We start from the raw sequence: 18,602 nt of genomic DNA, 5'->3' as shown, positions 1-18,602 counted from the left end.
CATTTTGTAATCAAACCAAACTCTACCCCTGTTGCTGGCAACCACCGATCTATTCTCCACACCTATGGTTTTGCCTTTTCCGGAATGTCGTGTAAATGGAATTATGTACTATGTAACCTCATTAGTCAGGCTTTCTACATTTAGCATAATGTACTTGAGAGTCATTTTATTTTATTTAGTATATTATTTGTTTTTGGTTTTTCGTTTCTCTGCCATGTTTTGTTCTATTCTCTTTTTCCCGGTCTTTGGACTCTTGGAAAATTTTTTCAGCATTCTATTTTTGTTTAGCTCTTGCGTTTTTTGTCTATAGATCTTTGCATTTTTATTGTTTTTTTTTTTTTTCTGAGAAAGAGAGAGAGAGATAAAGAGAGAAAGAGGAAGGGGAGGGTCAGAGAGAGGGAGAGAGAATCCTAAGCAAGCTTTGTCCAAACTCACCATGGATTCGGAGGCAGGGCTCGATCTCATGACCCTGAGATCGTGACCCGAGCTAAAATCAAGAGTCGGGTGCTTAACCAACTCAGCCACCCAGGTGCCCCAATCTTTGAATTTTTAAAGTATTGTTCTAGATCCTTTGTTCTAGATCCATGTTCTAGAGCATGTACAATATACATGCTTTTTAAAAATATAGTCAACTTATCAACTTTTACCATTAAAAATATAACATAGGGATCCCTGGGTGGCAGCGGTTTAGCGCCTGCCTTTGGCCCAGAGCGCGATCCTGGAGACCTGGGATCCAATCCCACGTCGGGCTTCCGGTGCATGGAGCCTGCTTCTCCCTCTGCCTGTGTCTCTGCCTCTCTCTCTCTCTCACGGTGTGCCTATCATAAATAAAAAAAATAAAAATAAATAAATAAATAAAAATATAACATAGAAGCTATACAACTATGTAGTTCATATAATCCTGTATATATATTGGAAATGCCACCAGACATTGTACTGTTTTATTTTGTTTTGTTTTGTTTTCAATAGTCATAAATATTTTAAGAATGTAAGGGAAGAAAAGTTATTTATTTATTTAATGTATCTAGTTGGGTTATTTTGATGATTTATTTATTTATTTATACTATTTTATAGTTTTTGTAATCTCTGCCCCCAATGTGAGCTCAAACTCACAACCCTAAGATTAAGAGTTGCATGTTCTATTGATTGAGCCAGCCAGGCACCCAGGAAGCTATTTTATCTTATTTTATTTTTTAAAAATTAGTTTAAGGGTAGAATTTATTGATTTATCAGTTGCATACAATACCCAATGCTCATTACATCACATACCCTCCTTAATGCCCATTACCCAGTTCTCCCATTCCCCCCACCCACCTCCCCTCCAGCAACCCTTGGTTTGTTTCCTAAAGTTAAGAGCCTCTTATGGCTTGTCTCCCTCTCTGTTTTCACCTTATTGTATTTTCCCTTCCCTTCCCCTATGTTCATCGGTTTCGTATCTTAAATTCCACATATGAGTGAAATCACATGGTATCTTTCTCTGACTGACTTATTTTACTTAGCATAATACCCTCTAGTTCCAAACATGTCATTGCAAATGGAAAGATTTCATTCTTTTTGATGGCTAATATTCCATTATATATATAATATTCACAACTTTTTTATCCATTCATCTGTCGATGGACTTCTGGGCTCTTTCTATATTTTAGTATTGTGGACATTGCTGCTGCAAACTTTGAGGTTCATATGCCCCTTTGAATCACTGTGTTATATCCTTTGGATAAATGCCTAGTACTGCAATTTCTGAGTGTTAAGATAGCTCTATTTTTAACTTCTTGAGGAGCCTCCATACTGTTTTCCACAGTGGCTGTACCAGTTTGCATTCCCATCAACAAGGTGAGAGGGTTCCCCTTTTTCTACATCCTCACCAACATATGTCCTTACCTGACTTGTTAATTTTAGCCATTCTGACTGGTGTGAGGTGGAATCTCATTGTGATTTTGATTTGTATTTCCCTGATGCCCAGGGAGGTTGAACATTTGAAAGAAAAGTAATTTAATGTTTATACAGATCTTTGCCAACCTGATTGCTTTTCCTTGACTCTTGAAGTTACAAGTTTTCCTCCAGCTTATAGAGCTTTATTCAGCATCCTTCTAGTTGATGTCTCTTGATGACAAATACTTTTAGTTTTTAATCATTGAGAATATGTTTCATATTAATTCCTGAAGATATTGCACTTGATATAGAATTCTGGATTGGTGAATATCTTTTAGCACTCTAAAGATGTGCTCCAATGTCTTCTAGCCTCCATGGTTATTTGATGAAAAATCCAGAGTAATTCAAATTGTTGTCCTTTTGTAATACTTTGTTTTCCTTTGGCTGCATTCAAGACATTTTCCTCATCTCTGGTTTTCAGAATTTGATTAGGTGAGTCTGGGTATGGTTTCCTTCATATTACATTTTGTTGCACTTCTTAAATCTTTAAATTTATGTCTTCTACAAATTTGGAAAATTTGCTATTATTTCTTTAAAACATTTTTTTCTTCATCAATCCTTTTCTCTTCTCCCCTAGGACAGTGACACAAATGTAAGACATTTAATAATGTTCTCCAGATCCCTCATGCTTTGTTCATTTTTCCCCAATATTATTCTCTTTTCTTCAGACTGTATAATTTCTATTTATATTCAGTGTCACTGACTTTTTCTTTGTCATCTGCATTTTGCCATTGAGCCCACCCATGATTTATTAATTGGAGATGTTATATTTTTTCAGTTTTAAAAATTCCATTTAGTTCTTATTTGGTCTTTATTTATTGGCTGAGATTTTCTATTTTCCTGTTTGTGTAGAGTGTTCCTTTTTACCTCATCAAGTACAGTTACAATAGCTGCCTTTAAATACTTTGGTAGTTTCAACAGGGAATTGGACACATTTTTTCTCTTTCTATGTCACTTAATTTTGGATGAATCCTGGACATTTTGAATATTACATTATAAGGCTCTAGTTTCTGTTAAAGTCAAGAAGAAATATAAAATCTGAGGATATGCACAACAAATAAGACACTGAATCAGTAATTTAAAATTTCCCCCAAAGGAAAGCACAGGACCAGATGGCTTCACAAGTGACTTCTACTAAGCATTTGAGGGAGAATTAATACTAATTTTTCTTAAACCCTTCCAAAAAATAGAAGAGAATACTTCCTAACTCATTCTATGAGGACAGCATAGCCCTGATATCAAAGCCATACAAAGACTTGACAACAAAAGTAAACTATAGACCAATATCCTTTGTGAATGTAGATGCAAAAAATTCTCAGTAAGATTCTAGCAAACCAAATTCAACAGCTTATTAAGAGGGTTAATACATCATGACCAAGTGGTATTTATCTAAGAAAGCAATGCTGGCTTAGCATGTGGAAATAGTTAATATAATATACCATATTAATAGAATAAATTTAAAAACTTATATGGATATCTTAGCTGATAGAGAAAAAGCATCTAGCAAAATCCAACACTCTTTCATGATAAAAACATTAAAAAAATCAAGAATAGGATGAAATCTCCTTGACATAATACAAGACATTTATGAAAAACTCAACAGCTAACATCATACTCAGTGAAAAAGAATAAATTGTATTTCCCAAGATCAAGATATTGGGAATCAAGATATTGCTATTCAACAGTGTATTGTAAGTTCTAGCTAGAAAAATTAGGTAAGGAAAATGAAGAAGGAAAGAAAGAAACAAACAAAAGGCATATAAATAAGAAAGGAAGAAGCAAAATAATCTCTATTGGCTGATGCCATTATCTCATATATAGAAATTGCTAAATAATGTATATACAACTACTTGAGCATATAAAGTCTGCAGAGTTAGTTGTAGGGCACAAGGTCAACACACAGAAATCACCAACTATAAACAATGCAAAAGAAATTAAGAGAACAATTTCATTTTTCATAGCATCTAAGATAATAAAATACTTAGGAATAAATATAACCAAGGAAGAGTAGAAATTGTACACTGAAAAGTATGCAACATTGCTGAAAGAAATTAAAGAAGACCTAAAAAAATGAAAAAACATCCCATGTTCACGAAATGGAAGATTTAATATTTTCAAGATGGCAAAACTACCCCAAGCAATTTACAGATTCAATCAGTCTCTACCAAAATTCCAACAGGCTTTTGCAGAAACAGAAAAGACCAACCCTCAAATTCATATGAAATTGTAAGGATCTCTAAATAGCCAAAACAATATTAAAAAAGAAAAACAAAGTTGGAAAACTTATGCTTCCCAACTTGAAAACTTACTACAAAGCTATAGTAACCAAAATAATGTGGTATTGATGTAACAACAGATATGTAGATCAATGGAATAGAAATATGTCCAGAGATAAACTTAAGTCTATAGTCGATTGATTTTGACCAGGGAACCAGGACCATTCAATAGGGGAATGAATAGTCTTTCTGATAAATGGTGCTAGGACAACTGGATATCCACATGAAAAAGAATGAAATTGGACTGCTTCATACCATTTATGAAAATTAATTTCAAGTGTATCAGGTATTAAAATATAAAAACTGAAACTATTAAACTCTTAAAAAGAAACAAATCTTTATGAGTTTGGATTTGGCAATGGTTTTCCAAATAAGACAACAAAAGCATAAGCAAAAAATTTAAAAATAGATAAGTTGGACTTTATCAAAATTAGCAATTTTGTGCAGTAAAGGACATTATCAAGAAGGGAAAAGAGAAAATATTTGCAATCTTTTATCTAACAAAGGCCTCGTATCCAGAATATATCAAGAACTTTGCTTCAACGTGGATGGAACTGGAGGGTATTATGCTGAGTGAAGTAAGTCAGTCGGTGAAGGACAAACATTATATGTTCTCATTCATTTGGGGAATATAAATAATAGTGAAATGGAATATAAGGGAAGGGAGAAGAAATGTGTGGGAAATATCAGAAAGGGAGACAGAACGTAAAGACTGCTAACTCTGGGAAATGAACTAGGGGTGGTGGAAGGGGAGAAGGGCGGGGGGTGGGAGTGAATGGGTGACGGGCACTGGGGGTTATTCTGTATGTTAGTAAATTGAACACCAATAAAAAATAAATTTAAAAAAAGGAAAAAAAAAGAACTCTAACAACTTCATAACAAAATTTCAAAAGGCCCATTAAAAAATAGGTCAAGGACATGAATAACTATTTCTCCAAAGGAGATAGACAGTTGGCCAAGAAGCACATGCAATGATACTCACCATCATTAGTTATTAGGGAAATGCAAATTCAAACCACAGTGAGATAATACCTCGCACCCCTAGGATGGTTACAATAAAAAAGACAATAACAGCATTGTCAAGAATGTAGTGAAACCGGAATCTTCACACATTACTGGTGGGGATGTGAAATATTACAGCTACTTTGGAAAAGAGTTTGGTGATTCCTCAAAAAGTGAAATATAAAATTCACTCCTTGGTGTACCTAAAAGTTTGAAAGCAGATATTCAAACATAAACTTCAGATGCCACTTTGTTCTGGTTGTAGCCTGACCTAGCTGTACTTCTCTTTCTGGACCTTTTTTTGTGTCTTCTAAACCTCCTTTGTTGAGAGTTTTTATCATGACTAGATGCGTCTTGTCAAATGCTTTTTCTGCATCTATTGAGATGATCATTTGATTTTTATCTTTTTTCTTATTAATTTGATCTATCATATTGATTAGTTTGTAATATTGAGCCATCCTTGCCTCCCTGACATAAATTCTACTTGATTGTGGAGAATATTTTTTTTAATGTCTGTTGAATTCAGTTTACTATATTTTGTTGAGGATATTTGCAACTATGTTCATCAGAGATGTTGGTCTATAGTTTTCTTTTTTTTGTAGTGTCTTTACTGGTTTTGGTATCAGGTGACACTGGTGACATAGAATGAATTTGGAAGCTCTCTGTTCTTTTCCATTTTTTGGAATAGTTTGAAAAGACTAGATATTAACTCTTTTTTTAATTAAAAATTTTAATTTAAGTCTTTAATTTTGATTCCAGTATATTTACAGTGTTATATTAATTTACAGTGTACAAAAGATTCAAGAATTCTAACATTATTCAGTGCTTATCATGATAAGTGTCTTCTTAATTCCTTAATTACTTGTTTTATTCATCCACCCAGCCACTTCCTCTTTGGTAACCATCACTTTGTTCTCTACAGTTAACAGTCTGTTTCTTGAATTTGTTTCTCTGTCTCTCTCTTTTTTCTCCTTTGCTCATTGGTTTTGTTTCTTAAATTTCCCCTGTAGTGAAATCATATGGTATTTGTCTTTCTCTGACTTATTTCTTAGCATAATATCCTCTAGTCCCATCCACATAGTTGCAAATGGCAAGACTTCATTTTTTTATAGCTGAATAAAATTCCATTGTATAAATATACCACTTCTTCTTTATCTGTTCATCTCTTGATGGATACAATGGCTGCTTCCACAATTTGGTTATAGTAAATAATGCTGCTATAAACATAGAGGTGCATGTACTCCCTTGAATTAGTGTTTTTGTATTCTTTGGGTAAATACCCAATAGTGTGATTGCTGGATTGTAGGGGTGTTCTGTTTTTGATTTTTTGAGAAACCTTCATATTGTTTTCTACAATGACTGCACCAGTTTGCATTCCCACCAACAGTGCACAAGGTTCCTTTTTCTCCACATCCTCGTCAACACCTATTGTTTCTTGTGCTGTTGATTTTAGCCAATCTGTCAGGGGTGCAGTGATACCTCATTGTGGTTTTGATTCTCATTTCCCTGGTGATGAATGATGAATGGTAATGAGCATCTTTTCATGTGCCTGTTTGCCATCTGCATGTCTTCTTTGGAGAAATGTCTGTTCATGTCTTCTGCTCATTTTTTAAATTGGGTTAGTTGTTTTTTGGGTGTTGAGTTATATAAATTTTTAAAATATATTTTGGATATTAACTCTATTGGATATGTCATTTGTAAATATCTTCTCCCATTCAGTAGGTTGCCTTTTAGTTTTGTTGATTGTTTCCTTCACTGTGCAGAGGCTTTTTATTTTGATGTAGTTCTAATAGTTTAATTTTGTTTTAATTTCCCTTGCCTCAGGAGACATATCTAAAGAATTGTTGCTACTGCCGATGTCAGAGACATTACTGCTTGTATTCTCTTCCAGGATTTTTGTGGTTTTAGGTCTTGCATTTAAATCTTTAATTTATTTTGAGTAATTGTGTGTAATGTAAGAAAGTGGTCCAGTTTCATTCTTTTGCATGTTACTGTCCAGCTTTCCCAACACCGTTTATTGAAGAGACTGTCTTTTTTCCCATTACATATTCTTTCCTCTTTTGTTTCAGATGAATTGACCATATAATCATGCTTATTTCTGGGTCTCTACTCTGTTCCATTGATCTGTGTGTCTATTTCTGTGCCAACACCACACTGTTTTATTCACTACAGTTTTGTAGTGTAACTTAAAGTCTAGAATTGTGATACCTCCATCTTTGTCCTTTTTCAAGATTGCTTTGGCTCTTTGGGGTCTCTTTTGGTTTATACAAATTTTGGGATTATTTGTTCTATTTCTGTGAAAAATGCTTTTGGTATTTTAATAGGGGTTGCATTGAATATGTAGATTGCTTTGAGCAGTATGGGCATTTTGACAAAATTTTTCTTCCTATCCATGAACATGGACTATCTGTCCATTTCTTTGTGTCATCTTCAATGTCTTTCATCAGTGTTTTAGAGTTTTCAGAGTACACATCTTTCGCCTCTGGTTAAGTTTATTGCCAGATGTTTTGTTATTTCTGGTGCAATTGTAAATGGCATTGTTTTTTAAATTTCTCTTTCTTCTGCTTCATTATTAGTGTATAGAAATGCAAAGATTTCTGTATCGATTTTGTATCCTGTGACTTTATCAATTTCATTTATCAGTTCTGGCATTTTTTTGGTGGAGTCCTTAGGGTTTTCTGTATATAGTATCATGTCATATGCCAATAGTGAAAGATTTATTTCTTTATTACCACTTTAGATGCCTTCTATTTTTTTTGTTGTCTGATTACTGTGGCTGGGACTTCCAGTACTATGTTGAATAAAAGTGGTGACAGTGGATATCCTTGTCTTGTTCCTGATTTTAGGGGAAAAGTTCTTGGTTTTCCCCCATTGAGTATGGTATAAGCTTTGGGTTTTCATATGTGGTTTTTATTATGTTAATGTATATTCTCTCTAAACCTACTTTGTTGAGGGTTTTTATCATGAATGAATGTTGTACTTTGTCAAATGCTTTTTCTGCATCTATTGAAAGGGTCATATGGTTTTTATCCTTTCTCTTGTTGATGTGATGTATCATGTTGATTGATAGGTATTAATTCTTCTTTAAATGTTTGGTAGAATTCACCTGTGAAGCCATCTCTTCCCAGATGTATATCTGTTACGAGTTTTTTGAGTATTGATTTGATTTGATTGCCAGTAATTGGTTTGTTCAAATTTTCTATTTCTTCCTGATTCAGTTTTGGAAAATTATATGTTTCTAAGAAAGTATCTATTTCTTCTAGGTTGTCCAATCTGTTGGCATATAATTTTTCATAATATTCTTTTATAATCCTTTGTATTTCTGTGGTGTTGATGTTATTTCTCCTGCATTTCTGATTTTATTTATTTGAGCCCCCTCTCTTTTTTCTTAATGAGTCTGACCAAAAAATTTTCAATTTTCTTTATCTATTCCAAGAACCAACTCCAGGTTTCATTGATCTTCTATTATTTAGTCTCTATTTCTCTATTTGTATTTATTTCTGTTCTAATCTTTATTGTTTCCTTTCTTCTACTGGCCTTGGGCTTTGTTTATTGTTTTTCTAGTCCTTTTAGGTGTAAGATTAGTTGCTTATTTGAGAGTATTCTTGTGTTTTTTTCTTTTTAAAAAGATTTATTTATTTGTTCATGAGACACACACACACACACACACACACACACAGAGAGAGAGAGAGAGAGAGAGAGAGAGAGAGAGAGAGAGACATAGCCAGGCTCCCCACAGGAAAAGGAAGAAGCAGGCTCCCCAGAAAGCCTGATGCAGGACTTGATCCAGGATCCCAGGATCAAGCCCTGAGCCAAAAGGTAGACACTCAACCACTAAGCCACCCAAGCATCCCAGTTTTCTTGTTTCTTAAGGAAGTTTTATACTATTATGGTCAGAAAAGATCCATGTTATGATTTCAGTTTTCACCACTATCTAATTTTAACAGGCCTTCATGAGGATGATTGAAAGGAAGGACATTTCCAAACTGTTGATTATTCAGAATGAATGATATACACTTACTTTTCCTTTTCCTTCTAGCTACTTCTTAGGGCTAAATCATCCACCAATCCATCTATCCATCCACCCATCCACTTGTCATTTACTGAGTACTTACTGTGAACCACTCTTGTTGGTAAACACTCACATATAAGTAAAGGAAGACGTTGTATGTATTTCTGAGGACTTCAAGATCTATAAGCAGAAAATAATTCTGTCTGATACACAGGAATCAATGCGCAAGTGTGTGAGTGTGTAGGTGCTTCTACCTCTCTTTTCAGTGACTCAGGATCATGTTATGATTTAGTCCATACTGAATCCTTCTATTTATTTGGGTTAAGAAAAAGAGAAAGAAAAACTGAGCCTTTCTCTACCATACAAAAACTCTTAAATCTTAAAATCAGAGTGGAGGCCAGTGTGTTTTTTTTTTTTTTTCATTGCATTGAGAATGATCAGAAGGAAAGAAAACAGCAAGTCTTAAAATCTTTTCTTGTTTTGTACCAAGTTTGGATTTTGTTTTTCCTTCACATTTTCTTTGTTCTTTCCCCAGTTTCTTTGTTGTTCTCAGGAAGGCGAAATATTCTTCCATTTTCAGCCCAGCAGAGTGGAATTTATACCCAAACATCCTCATCAGATTGACAAAGCATCCTGCAGGGACATCATGGAGCTCATTTAATCTCTGGGAGAGGTAAGAGAGCAATGAGAGCTGGACAGGGGAAACCTGCAGTGATTTTTGTTGATGTATGGTTGCTTTGTTAAAAGAGAGAAACTTGCATTTCTGTTTCTTTTTCTTTTATGAGTTTAAAAGCTAATTCTAGACCCAAATTGGAAGAAGTTTTAGAAGCAGAATTCTATAGCAGTTTGAGAGCAAAATGATGACAAATGGCATTAAAAGTATGCCTATTTTCTGACTGGAAAGGGAACTCTGGTTTATTGTTGCAGATTTTCTTTCTATATTCTGCATAACTCTAACAGTGACAGTGATTGGACCAGAAAAACAAACAAACAAACAAAACTAGTCTTCTGGGGCCCCAGAGGACCTGTGACAGTCTAAAGGGTATGAACTGTACTCCAATTTTGCCTCCTAAGTATCAGCAGAGGAAGCAGAGAGAGGGGTTGGTGGGATAATAATTGCAATAGATTTTTTAAAGATTTATTTATTTATTTTTAAGGAGAGAGAGAGAGAGAGAGATGAGGGAGGGGCAAAGGGAGAAGGAGAGGCTCTCAAGCAGACTCCCTGCTGAGCACAGCCCAGTGGAAGACTTGATCTGACAAACTTGAGATCATGACCTGGGTAGGAATCAAGAGTCAAATGTTTAACTGACTGGGCCATCCCAGTATCCCACAAATGATGTAGACCAGGCACTGTTATGAGAGATTTGTAAATGTGAACTTATTTATTCCTCACAATACTGTGTGAGATGAACATTATTATGCACATTTTGTATATAAGAAAACCAAGATTCAGAGAGGGTGAAAAACCTGCCCAATATCACACAGCTAGGAAGGCAATGTAGTTTAAGACATCCCAAATCACAAAATTATAAAGAAGAGGACAGGGATGTCTGGGTGGCTCAGTTGGTTAAGCATCTGCCTTTGGCTCAGATCATGATCCCAGGGTCCTGAGATCGGGCCCCATGCCAGGTTCCCTGCTCAGCAGAAAAGTTTGCTTCTTCTCCCTCTACCCCTCCCCCAGCTCATGCACATTTATTCTCTCTCTCTCTCTCTCATATAAAGAAATAAAATCTTAAAAAAAGGGGACATTTACAGGAAAAAAGGAAAGATGATAATTACTTACATGTTTGAAACTCTGCAATCTTTAAGTTACTTCATATCTCATTTGGTACATTCATTCAACATATATTTATGGAGAAACTACAGATACTACGGTGCCAGATACTGTGTATTTTAAATATATAATGTATTAATAGAAAATCTGAGGTATAGTAAGGCCAACAGATCAGGGGATGATTGCCTCTGAAGACCATGGTGGGACCACATGAGAAAGCATGAGGGTTAATCAGGAGGGGAGGGGTGGGGGAAGCTGTGGGTAAGAGCCTTCATTATGTTTTCTGCAAGAAGGAGCTGGTGAGGCAAGGTAATCAGTTTTCAGATTGGCTGTTTTGAATAATTTCAGTGGGCTCTGGGACATAGGGACTGTGCCTACTTGTCTAGTACCTGACCCTGAGATGATTAGGGCAGGGAAAGAGTGGTGTAAAGCATGAAGAAGATGTTGGGATGTGGGCTTTGTATTGGTTGGTTTGTATTTGAAAAGTACACTCATGGGTGAATTGTTTACAATCTCTAGGAATGGAAATTGGCTGTTCCTGGGAAAGAGTCTCTTCAGGATCAGTAAGGCGCTAGATATCAAAGCATCAAAAGTACAGAAAATAAAAGATGTGGTCAATATACTGTGCTAAATGTTAGGGATGTAGCAGTGAACAAGGCAAGTAACAACAAATGTGTGTGTGTGTGCGTATACAAGTAGCAGACATTAAAGAAGTATATGATTTAATGATTAATTGCAATCCTAGTAGATTCTGTGGCAGAGAAGTTCAAGGTTCTAGAAAAACATTCAACAGGGAACTGGCCTACCTTGGGGGTTGCCATTAAGATGTTGACTCAGTCTTCCCACCATGGACCTCTACACAGGCGATTGCTAAATCATCCTTGTGTGTCCTTACCTAGATGGCTAGGCAAGTGATGAGAGAGAAAGAGAATATTGCGGGTGGCAGCTATTCTGTTCATTACCTACCTTTGGAAATCACATTGTACCACTTCTGCTCAATTCCTTTCCTTAGAAGCAGATCACTAAGTGCGGTGCACCTTCAGGAGAGGAGAATTAGACTGAAATAAGAAGTGTCAAATAATTTTTCAACATATTTTTAAAATACTAGTCTCCTACTGTCTAATTATTTTACTTCTACAGATGCCTTAAACCCCATAATAAAATATTTTTTTAAAAATTTAAGACATCAATTTCCCTTAAAGAAAATAAAGGAAGAAAAAGATTATCTTTTATATTTTCTTACACATTTAGCATTTCCAGTGCTCTCCACTTCCTATACACAGGAGTTTCCTTCTGATATTATTTCCTTGCAGCCTGAAAAGTTTCTTTAGAATTTTTTGTTATACAGGTCTGCTTGTGGTAAATTTTTCTGAGCTTTTGCTTATCCTGCAGTCTCAATTTTGAATGACATTTTCTTTGGGTGTAGAAATATTTATATACACATAGGTTTTACCTTCAGCACTTTAAAGCTGTTTTCCCCCACTGTTTGCTGGCATGCATTGTTTTATGTGAGAAATTTTTTGTTTTCTGGCTGTTTTGAATATTTTATCTGTATCTGTGGTTTTCAGCAGTTTGGCTATGATGTGTCAAGTTGTTGTGCTTTTGTATTTTGTACTTTGTGTTCAATGGTTGCATTGAACGCTCCTTCTTATTATGTAGGCTGATGTTTGTAACCAAATTTGAGAAGTGTTTATTTTAAATTTTTTTTTCTATTGATGTAGGGTAATACATTGATTACCACCCTTGCATTCTGGGGCAAATTCCATTTAGTCATGGTGTATGATCTTTTAATATGCTGTTGAATTCAGCTTGCTAATTTTTGAAGGATTTTTGCATGTGTTTGTTCTTAATGGATATTGGTCTGTAGTTTACTTTTTTTTTGTGATGTCTGTATGGCTTTGGTATTAGGGTGATGCTGGTCTCATAGAGTGAATTAGAAGGTTTTTCCTACTGTTCTATTTTTTTTGTTTTAAAGAGTTTGAAGATTGGTGCTTATTCTTTAAATGTTTGGTAAAATCCACTTGCATAGCCATCTGGTCCTGAGCTTTCCTTTGTGAAGATTTTGATTATTGATTCATTCTCTTGGCTTGTTATAGATCTGGTCTGATTTTCTATATTCTCTAAGCCACTTTTAGTAATTTGTGTTTTTCTAGGAAGTTGTCCATTTCATTTAGGTTATCCAATTTGTTGGAAAATTGCTCATAGTATTCTCTTATAAGACTTTTTATTTTCTGTAAAGTCAGTAGTAGCATCAATGAATTAAAAATTCAAATATTGTCATTTTCAATTCTAGAATTCTCACACTGTTCTTTTTATAGTTTCCATTTCTAGGGTGAGATACCTCATCTGTTCACTCATTGTATTCATTTTTCCCTTTAAGTCCTAGGCTATATTTATAATAGCTATTTATAATTCCTTATAGGTAGATTTCAGCATCTAGACAATCAGTTTGTTTATATTGTTTTTTTTCCTCTTGTTTATGGCTTACATTTCCTCCTTCTTTGTATATCTATTAGTTTTTTAATTATATGACGGACATTATAGATAATAAGTTTTCAGAAGTTTGGATCATTTTCTCTTCCTTTCATGTATATTGGGTTTTGTTTTTCCAGATAGGAAATAACTGATGGGTCTTTTTGATTCTGTAAGCTTGGCTCCATTCTTTATTATTGCTTCTTCATTTCAGTTTTTTCTTTCTCTTTAGCCCTGGGGCAAGGTTTTACTCAGCGAGTTATCTTTGTTATGAAAACATTGGCTTTTTGGGTTTCAACTGAGTGCTCAAGTCCTTGGTGAAAACTCTTTGACTTGGCCAGAATTTCACCATTTTTCAATTCTTTGCAATTTCTAATCTATTTTTTCATTACTAAGCCTCATATTGGTCTTTCTTTTCTAGGTCTATGTGGAAACAATCTGCATGCTCATCAGTGTATGAATAGATATACACATGTGGATATTATTCATCCATTAAAAGGAATAAAGTACTGATACATACTACAATGTAGATTAATCTCTAAATCATTATGTTAACTGAAAGAATCCAGGCACCAAAGCTCGCATATGATTCTGTTTATTTTTATTTTTTAATTTTTTAAAGATTTTATTTATTTATTCATGAGAGACACACAGAGAGAGGCAGAGACACAGGCAGAGGGAGAAGCAGGCTTCATGCAGGGAGCCCGACATGGGACTCGATCCCGGGTCTCCAGGATCACGACCTGAACTGAAGGCAGCACTAAACTGCTGAGCCACCCAGATGCCCATGATTCTGTTTATATAAAAATCTAAAACTGGTAAATCCACGGAAACAGAAAGCAGATTGGTGATTGCCAATGGCTAGGGAGAAGGTGTAAAGGGCAGTAACTCCTTAGTGAGTATGAGGTTTTATTTGTGGCTGATGATTCAATTAAAAAAATAGCTCTATAATCCATGCCCTCATATTTCACTGATAATAATTCACTAGTGGCCCTGGTGTATGTGCGTATGCATAGATTATGTAGAACACTGGAAAAGAAATGTCATTTCCAACTAAAATTTTAGTTTATTTGAATATTAATTTGTTTAGTGACATTTAAGCAAATGACTTCTCTATTAGTCTGGCAGCAACCTAATAGATGTGGAATGTGAAGTCCAATATTTAACTCAGGAACTCTGTATATTTGAGAGAAACCACTTGGAGTCTCAAATACATGAGACCTTGCTAGGGCTTATCGGAGTCATGGTGAGGAGACTTTGGGCTATGGGTTGAGGTTTAGGACATTTGACTCTTAAAGACCTGAGTGGTGTAGTGGCTGAGTGCCTGCCTTTGGCTCGGGGTCCTGGGATCGAGTCCCACATTGGGCTTCCTGCATGGAGCCTGCTTCTTCCTCTGATTGTGTCTATGCCTCTCTCTGTGTATCTCTCATGAATAAATAAATAAAATCTTTAACCAAAAAAAAAAAAAAAGATGGAGGTGAAAGCTGCTCCTGACCTATGTGGGGCATGTCAGGACAGCCATAACTCTTTTCTTGAGGAGGGAAATTCTCTCCTTATATGTCCTTTGTTCTGATGGGTGCATTCTAACAGCAGAACCCCCAGGAAGTGGGACCATGACATTGAGTGACAGGCAGGGGCAGTAACGTGGCTGGACTGTCTTGGTGGAGAGAGGCTCTAGTCAACTGAGGGACCAGGAAATCATACCTGAGATGAAGATTGGAGGAAAGGAGAAAGAAAAGGAATTTTAGTAGGAAGAGAGAAGAACAAATAAGGAGTCAGGCCTGGAGAATTTGTCCTCATTTCCTAAAAGAGGGAATGATAATCTGAAGAAACAAATGGCCCTTCTAGAAATCAGAAAAGGAAGCTTTTGACCCTGGTAGGAGGAGAGCTGTTCACACGTTGGTTAAAGAGTCAGTTACAATGGGGCAGGATAAACAACTCAGGGTGTGTGCAGGGACTACACAGTGGCGCTGTGGATTATAACAGAGAACACAGTTCCAGACGCACATACCAGCTACATTTCCTGTGCCACTGAGAATTTCAGTCATTTAGACATGATTTTTGGTTACCATCCCAAACTGAGTAGCTAAATCTCATGATTTGGTGGATTGACCAGGAGGATTTTTTGCTTTATGTACTCAAGGGACTGGAATAATTGGAAAGTCCAAAATGGCTTCAGTCACGTGGTAGCAGTTGGTGCTGGCCACCAGCTGGGAGCTCAGCTGGGACCACCAGCTGGAGGGTGGGGCCCATATGGCTGCGTGGGCTTCCTCAGAGTACAGTGGCTGGTTTCCAAGAAGGAGCCTTTCAAAAGGCAGAAAGGGAAGCTATATATCTCTTAAATCCCAATCTTTGATGTTATATAGTATACTTCCATGATTAGTCTATTGGTTAAAACAGACAACTGGGCCAGTCCAGATTCAAGAGAAAGGAACATAAACTTCACCTTTTGGTAGAAGAGTGGTGAGGTCATAGAGCAAAAGAGCATTTGGAAAGGGTGTCATGCTTGTGGCCGCCTTCCGGAATGTATTCTATGGCAGGGTCTTTCTGGGTGAGAGACAGGACCCGGGAGAATGGGGAGCTCTCCATGATCGTAGACAAAACTCTGCCTATCAAGAAACTAAACTATTTACTTCTCATAACACTTTAACAACATGCTACTGCTAGTATGCCCATTTTCTTGGAGAGCGGGGAGGAATGAGTCATGGAGACATCATGTAATTTTTTTTAAGGTCACTTAGTAAGTGGAGTCAGGATTCCTACCCTGTCAGTATGGGTCTGGAATCTGCATCTCTGCTGCAATTGGTACCATCTTGACCTTAGGTTCTTCTTCACAGGTGTTTGATGTGTGGAAGGGTAATGCCAGGACTTCAGCCACAGAAGTCTTGGCTTTCTGGCATGAGCAATAAGAGCTGACAAGATCCAAGCCTCCTTTGGCATTGCATTTCATAAGGTTCTTCAGCAAAAAAAGAGCAAAATTTAGCATTAATTCATTTGGTAAACATCTAGTGAACCTCTACTATGTGCAAATCTTTGGACGGTTAGAGACAAAATGAACATAGAGCCCCAAACAGAAAAATGACAAGAATTGTGTGAACTTTGACATTGGAACTATGAAAAGCAACAAGAAGAAGAAGCAGATGGATCTCTCCTTACACAATCATTTCCCACCTTGTCCTTGTTCTCGGGTCACTAACACAGACGTTGTATCTGTTGTGTGCGTGGCACCTTAGTCTCCTCCAGGTACCATTGTGGAAATGAAGGGAGAGAAGCACAAGCCTCTACTGTCATTTCTTAAAGAACAAGAGAGTATTCACTTGCTTTTCTTTAGACTTCAAATTTTGTTTTATAAAACACAGACATGCATATGTATGCACTTACCACCTCTCCAACAGTAGCTAAGCCTATTACCCCACTCCATTTGGAAAAAGAAAGAAAGAAAGAAAGAAAGAAAGAAAGAAAGAAAGAAAGAAAGAAAGAAAGAAACCAGGTTTACTGGAGAATGCAGATTACAGAGCAGGGCTGAAGTAGTTGCTTTCACCACTAAAGCAAAAATCAATGGCTCACCTGTACTGTTCCCACAATGGAAGCCTTTAGTTTTCCAGAAGCGTGTGAAGCCAAGCGCCTGCAAGCTTGAAATGCCCTCTGTGTCACCAGCAGCTGCTCCTTCAAGGCTGGAAAATATCTCTGAATACAATTACCTGTGCTCTGCTGAGCAGGGAAAGGTCACAGATGGAGGGACTGTGGAATTCATCATCAACATGCTTTTCGTGATAAGGAGAAAGCAGACCACATTACAGGGAGCAGGGGAAGCCTGCAGATTTCAGCACGATGAGAGTGAGAAACCACAAAGATATAGTAGTTAGAGTATAACAAGCCTAATGAAAGGAGATAGGCTTTAAAATTGGCACGTGTCACCTTCTCTGCCCTCATTAATACTAGATCTTATTGCTAACACCAGAACGGCACAGACCTCTGTGGCCGAAGTGCTGGCATCATCTGTCCACGCATCCAGCATCAGCCAGCTGGACAGGCAAAGTGGAGGAAGGGACCGGGTGACCAGCGTGCGCGGTACAGAGAAGCCCAAGTGAGGGCCCAGGGAGCAGCCGCGGTGTGTCCCCAGTGACCTCGTCTCTGCGAAGATCACACGCAGAGCTGCCCAACACGTGGCCGGGTAAGTGGCAATCCCATCCAGATTGCCAGAGGCAGAGAGGCTGGGGAGTACACACTGGAAAGCTCCAGAGAATTCCACTCGCGGCAGGGGCTCTCATGGAATCCACTCGTCCTTATTGGGCTACAGATGTGGTTGTTCCATTTTCCACTGCAGGTTAAAAGCTGCAGGTAAAGATGTGTGGGGAGGTGCCACCAACGCAGGCAGAGCGAGTGACATTGGGCCCTTCCGTGTCTTGGTGGAGGCTGCTGTTTGGTCAGGCCACGTGCTGCTGAACCAGCGTGGCCTTGACCGATGCTACCGGGGGAGGCACGGCGGGCACAGTAGAACCTAGTTTTCTTTACTGCTTAGAGGGGTCCCTCTCACAGCAGTCAGGAGTAAGGCCTTGGACTGGATTACTTGAGAAGCCAGTTCATTCTTCCTTGGGCAGGTTTTTTTTTTTTTTTTAATTAAAAACATTTTTAAAAATTATGTTTAGAGTTGGTAGTTTTAATGATTCAGGATCATGTTCATAATTTGTTCTCCATTTTATGTACTGTAGTCAACTTTTCCTTTAGTAAAAAAGCCAACTTTTCAAACTTTTGCTATCACGGCCTTGTATCTGCTCTTGCATTTTCCACTAAGAGAGGTGGAGGGACAGATGCCTAGTTTTGCTTTTAAGCATGCATTTTTGAAATAGTTTTTGTGGTTTAGGATTATAACCACGGTCTAACTCTATGTGCCATGAGGACAGAGCAAGAAAAGGATGCTTTTAAATGTGTTTGCAGAAACAAACCCAGAGGATCTACTCTATGAGAAGGAAAAATTATCAGTATTTAAAGTTATTTCTTTCTTGGAAGAGAAATAAGTTGGCTTTTTTCGCCCTGATTAAAAAATATCATGAAATCACTTTCCAAATTCAGAAAATATTTGGAAAGTATAAGAGAATACAAGCCACTGATTGTATCATCCCTCAAGTAATTC

At 36.9% G+C, this 18,602-nt stretch overlaps 2 long non-coding RNA genes across 8 annotated transcripts in view; one reads left to right on the top strand and one right to left on the bottom strand.

Annotated features, from left to right (window-relative positions):
• LOC140626304 (uncharacterized) overlaps window positions 1-18,602 on the top strand; it is a 106,847-nt gene that overhangs the window by 85,628 nt on the left and 2,617 nt on the right. For all 7 annotated transcript variants that reach the window (XR_012025501.1, XR_012025500.1, XR_012025496.1 and 4 more), the window contains 2 exons: window positions 9,758-9,895; window positions 16,306-17,642. This is a non-coding gene — a long non-coding RNA (uncharacterized lncRNA). The remainder of the gene's footprint in view (window positions 1-9,757; window positions 9,896-16,305; window positions 17,643-18,602) is intronic.
• Window positions 1,120-17,311, bottom strand: LOC140626305 (uncharacterized). Its single transcript, XR_012025502.1, has 5 exons — window positions 17,036-17,311; window positions 16,232-16,424; window positions 11,963-12,033; window positions 9,326-9,855; window positions 1,120-2,505 (listed from the first exon to the last, which is right to left on the bottom strand). It is a non-coding gene; the product is annotated as an uncharacterized lncRNA (long non-coding RNA).

This window comes from Canis lupus, chromosome 37 (genome assembly GCF_048164855.1).
Source record: "Canis lupus baileyi chromosome 37, mCanLup2.hap1, whole genome shotgun sequence".
In the NCBI taxonomy this organism is placed as follows: domain Eukaryota; kingdom Metazoa; phylum Chordata; class Mammalia; order Carnivora; family Canidae; genus Canis; species Canis lupus.
Note: the sequence above shows the minus strand (reverse complement) of the source record. Positions and strands in the feature narration are given on the sequence as shown.